Genomic DNA, 7,321 nt, shown 5'->3' with positions numbered 1-7,321 from the left:
CGCTGCACTGGAGTTTGGCTGCTGCTGCCCTACTTCACTCTAGTTTAGTTTCACTCACTTTACATCCGGGTTTTTTCCCTAGGCAATGGGGACCGCAGCACACCCCGTTCCTTAGGCAAAGTGAAATAAATTCGCCGCACCGACACGTCAAGTAGTCCGCCCGCCCGAGCGCCGCCGCGGGCCCCCACCGCCCCTCCCGCCGCCGCCCCGTCGCCCCTGGGGGGGACCGTGCGCCCCGGAAGCCATGGGAGGAGGCGCGGGGGCCCGGGCCGGCCGCCGTACAACTCCGCCCGGCGGCCCCCTCCCTCCCCGCCATGCCCCTCTACCCCGGCGCCTCCTCTCCCCCCGCCCTCGTCCCCGCTTTCCCAGCCCCAGTCCCTCTCGCCCGGCTCTCGGGAGCGGCGGGGGCGCGCACGGCGGCGGCGGGCCGGCGGGGCCGCGCGGCGGGCTCCCGCGCGGGCGAGTGTGTCTGGGCCTGGGCGGAGGGATCCCCGGGCTGAGGCGGCGGAGGTGCTGCGGCCCGGGGCCGGGTGGTGAATGGGCTGGTGGTGCTCGCTGCTGCTGCTGAGAGGAGGAGGAGGAGGATGAAGAGTTGGGCTTGTTTGTCTCCCACAGTTTCTCTCCTGCTGCTCTGATTTTCCCCCCACATTCCGGCCCGGGGCCTGTGTGTCTCTCCTGGAGGAGGAGGAGGATCCAGTTCCTCCCCCCACCCCCTCCTCCCCACCCCCCCTTGCCTGGGGAAGAGGAGGAAAGAAACAGCCCAGAGAGAGAGGGAGAGAGAGAGAGAGTGAGTGAGAGAGAGAGGGGGAGAAGAGGAGAGGAGGAGGAGGAGGAGGAGGGAGAAGGGAACAACCTACCATCTTAACACACTAATATCTAAAAAGTGCGAGAGGCCCAGAGCAGCAGCAGAAGCAGCAGCAGCAGCTCCAGCTTCTTCCCTCCCTCCCCATGAAGAAGAGTTCCCTCCTCCTCCTCCTCCTGCTTCTCCTGCTCAGAGTTCCTGCCTCCAGCTGCCAGGGGGGACAGCCAGCCAGCAGCAGGAGGGTGCAGTATCCCAGCTTTTCCATTCTCTCTTCTCCTCACTCTTCTCTCTTTTTTTTTCTGGAGTAGCTCTATTTCCCCTCCCTCCCCCCTTCCCCTTCCCCCTCCTCCCTCCCTCCTTCTCTCTCTCTCTGTGTCTCTCTCTCTCTCTCTGTCTCTCTCTCTCTCTCTCTCTCTCTGTCTCTCTGTCTTGTCTCTGGTGTTTGTCTCTGGGAGGTACAGGGGCTGCTTGCTTGGAGTTTGTTTTGGGGGGAGGGAGGGGGAGGGGAGGGGTGTGTGGGAGGGAGGAGGGAAAGGGGGGTGTTCTCGGCAGGACCCCCTCAGTCAACTTGAGATTTGAGCAATAACTTCCCCTTCGGGGCGCCCCCCTGCGTGCCCTTCCTATTCCTCCCCCCATAAAAAAAAGACAATGGAAAAACCTTGTCTCCCCCTTCCTCCCCTCTGCCCTCCACCCCTCCCCAGGATAAATTGGAAGTAAGTTTATGAGCAGCTTCGGGAGCCTGGGCGCTGAGTGCTGGGCCGGAGCGGGTGACAGAGGCGGCGCACCGGGGGTGGCGGGGAGGGGGCGTCACATTGTCCCGGCGGGGGGCCGGGGAGGGGGCCGCCGGCGGGGGCGGGGGGCGCGGAGCCTCGTCCGCCCCCTTGGGCTCTCCCTCCGCCCAGGGGTGGTCGCCGGGGCTCTTTCACTACCCCCTCCCCCCAGGATGATGTCGGGGGGAAGTTTTTATTATGGTTATTTATTTAATTTTTTTTTTTTTTGAAAACCATCTTGTTTGGTGACTGAGGGATCTGGTTTAAAAAAAAAAAAAAAAAGCTGCGGCTGCTGCCGCTGCCGGGCCCGTGTGTGTGTGTGTGTGTGTGTGTGTGTGTGTGTGTGTGTTGGTGCATTTGTCTTGGGTGGCCGGAGCAGCGTTGGGGAAATTCCGCTTATTCTTCTTCTTCTGCAACTTGTTATTCCGGAGAGTGTGCCAGCACCCCTCACCCTGGGGCCGGTCCTCCCGCACTCGCCCCCGCATCCCGCGGCCGCGGGGCGCCCCCGGGACCCTGCGCTGGCCAGGGCCGCCAGGCCGCTCCAAGAGGGGCCGCAGCCGCCCCTCCCCCGCCCGCGCCCCCGCCGGGGGGAGGGGCGCGCGGAGTGGGACTCTTTCCGTTTGGTCCAGCCCCGTCGTGCACGCAGTTCCCAACACTTCTCGTCATCCTCTCTTTGGTCTCTTTATTCTGCTGAGCGGTGCTGTTAGGATTTCTTTTTTTCCCCTGACCACGTTCGCGATGGTGGGTAGCAGCAAGGTGGCCCTGGCAGGGGAGGGGTTGATGTCGAGATTGGGCACCGGGGGAAGAATGTCTCCTTTCAACTTTGTGACTTGCACCCCCGGAGAAGGCCACACGCCGGTTGTGGGGTGCAGATGTGCTGAGAGTGATTTCTAAGTAGTTGAGTTGTTGAGATGAGGGGTACGGCTGCTAATGGTAGGCAGGTTTTGTTTTTATTGGTGAATCTGGTGTCATCATATTCCGGTGATATGTTGAAATATTCTTTGTTTAGGTCTTGAAGTAGAGGATCTTACTTTTCACGTCCACATTGTGTTGTTTTTAAATGATGTCTCTGCAAGTATGGCTTTCTAGAATTTCAAATGTGAGTTAAGGTCTGGGCGTATGCGGGCCTCAGCACTGGCCTTGACAGTGAACTTTGTGACTGTGTTTTGGATTTCAAAGATTTGCCCCATAACTGAGGTGCGAGCTGTGCATTTTTGTTAATAGTAGGTGTCAGGAATGTAGATGCTTGAGGTGGGGACGTTAGAGAAGGAGGAACATTTATATATTAATAATTGATAGCTGAATATTAGAAACAGATTAATTTGGGCTCATGAAAAAAAATTTTTTTAAGCAGTTATGCACTCTAGGAAACCTTTTCATAGGCACACTTTTTAGGGGTTCTTTAGGGCACAGAGCTTGAATATCTTCTTTTAGAGAGGTTACTCACCAACATCTGTAGGTTCATTGAGGGCCTGATAAGGGGACTGAAACTGGGGCTATGACATCTAAGTGTACTTTTCAGTGTTTATGTTGTTTGTTTACATCTGATGTTCACTCACGTTTGGGCAGTGGAAATAAATAAGTCAGATTTTCTTTTGGTTTTTGAAGACTAGCTCTCTCCCCCCCCCCACCTTTTTTTTAAGTTTCACAATTTACTTGGTTTCACAGCGTTGTAGGAAACTGTTACTACATTTTTACTGGAAATACTATTATTCATTTTGATTTTGGTAAGTTCTTTTCTATTCTTTTTTCTGTCTCTGTATATGGAATCTACATCGTGGGCTCAAAACTGGCTTATTAAGGGCCATTTAAAATGTCTGAAGAACGCATTTCAAAATCTCAGGACACATCTCTTGATGGCAAAGAGGAAATTTTTGTGTGCAGTTATGCTCATGTTTATGAAAAAAATTTCTGCACTTAAAACTTTTGTAGATATACAACTATCCTTAAATGAAGAGCATAGTAATAGTGCAGAAAATTCACAAAAGACAAACTTTTGGCTAACATGTTAAAAATGTTCCAGGTGTTTTTCTTTATGTCATACTTTTGCTTGTCTTGACATAATAGTATTTGCAATATGACTGGCATTGCTTGGATGGTCTTAATAGTCTTTTGCTTGAGTGCTTCTGAAGGCTTTTTAACATAGTTTTTAGCTAATTTTGCAAGCTTTATTTAAACATGTTGTACTTTGAACTCAGGCGGGTCTTTATGGAAATGGAAAAGTAACAAATTAAGACTCCTGCCTATGCCAGATTTTATTTTTAAGAGGTATAAATGATGGATGGGGCCCTATTTCTTTTAGCTGTGAAGGGTCCATCCTTTTTCCCATTCAGTCATCTGGAAAGAGCTGCGTCAGAAATACTCTTCTTCTGCTTACATGAAGAACTCTAAATGCTATCCAGCAGGAGGTGCTGCAGCAAGATAAAGGAAATCTATGAATTTTGAGGGTCTTGCTACTTATTACAGCTCTACTTAGCATCAACTAAGCAACAGGATTAACACCTTAAAGTTCCAGAAAGATTTTGAGTAAGTCCATTGAAAAGTTCCATTTGCCATTTGAACCAAATTTTTGACTGCTTTTTACCTGCTTACAATATTACACAAAGTAGATTGCTTATTGTGGATAGCTTAAGGATGCTGCCCTGAGGTACAGAGTGCTGTTAGAATTATTTTAGTTTGAAGAGGGGTTATTCTCATATTGGTGAGTGGGGTGTTGAACACATTTTTAAAAATTATGTGCAATGGATGGCTGTAAACAAAAGTAGTTGGTATGACTTGGGACTTTAGGCTTTATGGTCATCCCTATAATGTTAATACAAGTGGGATATAGAGTACTTGAACTATTGGAAAGGGAGATATTGTATGGAAAAAGTTTTAGACTTTTTGTGTTTTTTTCCTCCAATCTATGGACAGTGTTCCTAACAGATAAATTCCTAGGCACTCAGCGTTATAAATACATATGGTTGATGTATTTGAGTTGGCCTCCAAAGACTGAGATTCTTGAGCTAGAAGTAAAGTTCTGTTTGTGGGTATGGGTCATTGCTGATATGTCCCTTAGTAACACTTAACAACAACTGCATAAAGATGAAAGTATTTTTGTAGCATTTATAGCACATGTCCTTTGAAAGTCTGTTAGTGTTAGGTGAATTGATTTATCACTGGAAATATCATGCTACTGTGGTGGCTTGTAAAGTTTTATGTCAAAGTTTAAAAACTTGGGAATGTGTAGAAAATTTGATGAATCTGCCTTGAACTTTGTTTGTTTTTTAGGAATAATACTGTCCTTTTTTCTCAATAAGATCAAATGAGATAATACATGTGAAAGTTCTTTGTAAATTGTCAGAAACCATGCAGATGTTAAGTTGTTGAGATAGGTGGCTAATTAATACATGGACAGAAGCTTCTGTCTTTAAAATACTAACTTTCTCCATATCATTTGGGAAATGAGTGCATTAAACGTGCACCCAGAACACTTTATGAATTTTTTTTTTAAATACTGCTGTGGTTACCAAAAAGCTCTTTGTTACAGTCTTGAAGCTTTGTTTCAAAAATGCTGCCTAGGCAGTTTCCCTTAATTCAAAAAAAAGATCATTTTTCCTTTTGTAGATCCTGTGAAATGTGTCTCCCCTGTTAAAGTTTTTGTTCGTTTCGCCACTGAGGTGATGGTAGCTGATTTTAGTGATTATTTAAGTTCCCGGATTCTTCTGTATAGACTCTTCTTAACACACAGAGTAACAGATGTCACAGTTAATGTTTTGATTGTGTTAACTGATCCTGCTAACTTTATGAAAGATTCTTACTAACTCAACCTTTCAAACTTGTTTCAAAGTGAAAAAGACATATTTGTATGCATTAGTCTTAGGTACATGTGTGTATCATTTTTGTTTTTCTCGTTTAGAGGGATGCGTGAGGAAATGACTACTCAAATCTAGAGGAGTGCACTGAAATATTTTTTGTGTAAAAATAACCCAGACGTTTAAAACTCAGAACTTTTGAGTTCTGGCCTTCTTAATAGACTCTGCTCACCTATTTGGACTAAGGTAAAATGACATATAGATAATTGGGAGTCCCTATGTTTATGAGCATATCAAAAGATAGAATACCCTAAATTTTAGAATTGACTGCTCTTTATGAAATAACCTCAAGTAGAAATGAAATGTAGAAACTTGCTTCGGTGACGGGTGAGAAAAACATTTAACTGTTTAGATAAAAATGAAACCTCTCAGGGTAATATTAACGTTTTCATCCTGTAGACAGTGAATACTAACGCTTTTTTTAAGGAAATACTGACATTAAGGTTATATTAATGTGCTTTTAAATTGTGTGTCCTTAGTATTTTATTGCCAAAGTCTTTTGTATTTAATTAGTATTGAAAGGGAGAAAAGGAAGGGATTAAAGTTTTAGGTCTCTGACCTTTGACAGAATTCCTTTATATCTATATTCAGAGCTGATTTCTTGAAACATGTTTGAATTTTCGTATTAATTTGTCATGGGAAATATTAATGATTTATGTTGACTTCTCAGAACTTTTGTACATGGGCTTTTTTTGTAGGCCCTAAGTATTCTTTAGGAGCATAGCAGTGCATTTTGATCACTTTAACTTTACCAGGTGTGTATTTTTGCTGCCTTGAGGTGTTTTGTTTTGTTTTGTTTTATTTTTAAAGAGGTAATATATTAACACTGCATCAAAAGTATTGTAGATAATTATTTCTTAAATAGCATATGTTTCCTTCTTTGTATATTTGTGTGTATATGTGGACATACTGTTTTGTAGGCTTTCATATCATCTTATTTGTGTATTGAATTTCTGAACAGTTATCTTTTGTGAGAATGTTGAAATAGACCTTTAAGAATAACTTTTATATTGCTTGTCTATCAATTGAGTCTTAAACTGTAATGGTGGTGAACTCTTCCCTTTTAGAGATAATATGTGAGTTTCAGTCATCCTTTGGGCTTTTCTAAGGCACCTTTCTTACACTGGACACTTGTTTGGCAGTTTGAATGCCTCTCTGCTTCTCTCCCTCCAATACACTGCAAACTGTACACCCCCCCACCCCCTTGCTAAATAAAAAAATAGTGAGCGGGTCTCGGCTGAAGGAAACTATTCTTTCCTATATTTTGGAATCATCTATGGAAATGTTTTTCTGCTTTTTAAAGTAGACAAAAAAGTGAACCGGTAATTTGGAAATAGGAAAGGGATGGGGCCTAACAGGTTGATGATCTAGGCTTTATTTTGATTCTGTTTGTGGGCCTAGGGGAGAAAAATAACTTAAACACAGAAGCCAGAAAGATGGGTTTTGTTTTATTGTTTTGGCTGCATTGAGAATACAAACTGTCAGTACTTGAAGAGAAGGAGCAGCAGAAAGGAATTGATTTTTTTCTGCTGCAGATCCAAGTATTGTTAACCATGTGCATCTGTAAAGCAGCATACTTACGTATTAAACAGTAGTTGATTCTTTTACTCAGTTAACAGTCAGAACCCTAAACTCTTTTTTTTTAATTTTAAATAAGTACCCCAAACTTCAGAGTTAATGACAATAATTTCCTGATAAAAGTGGGTGATAGTAACCATGGCAACTGCTATCTCTGGCCTTATGGACAGTATGTTGTATTGATGAAGCTTCAGATCCTATAGTAGCCTGTCACTTTTATGGTGAAATGTAGTAGCTTGTGTTGCAGGTGATTTTTAGCTGGATTATGTTAAATTTGTGTGCCAGCTTATCTTTCCTTGTTAGGAATTTCTTGGACT

General features: G+C 44.5%; 1 protein-coding gene across 10 annotated transcripts in view; it reads left to right on the top strand.

Annotated features, from left to right (window-relative positions):
* Positions 1 to 525: 525 nt before the first annotated feature.
* PHF21A (PHD finger protein 21A) overlaps positions 526 to 7,321 on the top strand; it is a 199,848-nt gene continuing 193,052 nt past the window's right edge. For 4 of the 10 annotated variants that reach the window (XM_081241372.1, XM_081241380.1, XM_081241371.1 and 1 more), the window contains exon 1: positions 797 to 1,044. The gene's annotated coding sequence lies outside the window, so the exon portion shown is untranslated. The other 6 variants (XM_081241374.1, XM_081241379.1, XM_081241375.1 and 3 more) reach the window with 5 other exon arrangements.

Source organism: Mesoplodon bidens (assembly GCF_964165515.1).
Source record: "Mesoplodon bidens genome assembly, chromosome: 7".
Classification (NCBI taxonomy): Eukaryota; Metazoa; Chordata; class Mammalia; order Artiodactyla; family Ziphiidae; genus Mesoplodon; species Mesoplodon bidens.
This window is presented reverse-complemented; position numbering and strand designations above follow the sequence as displayed.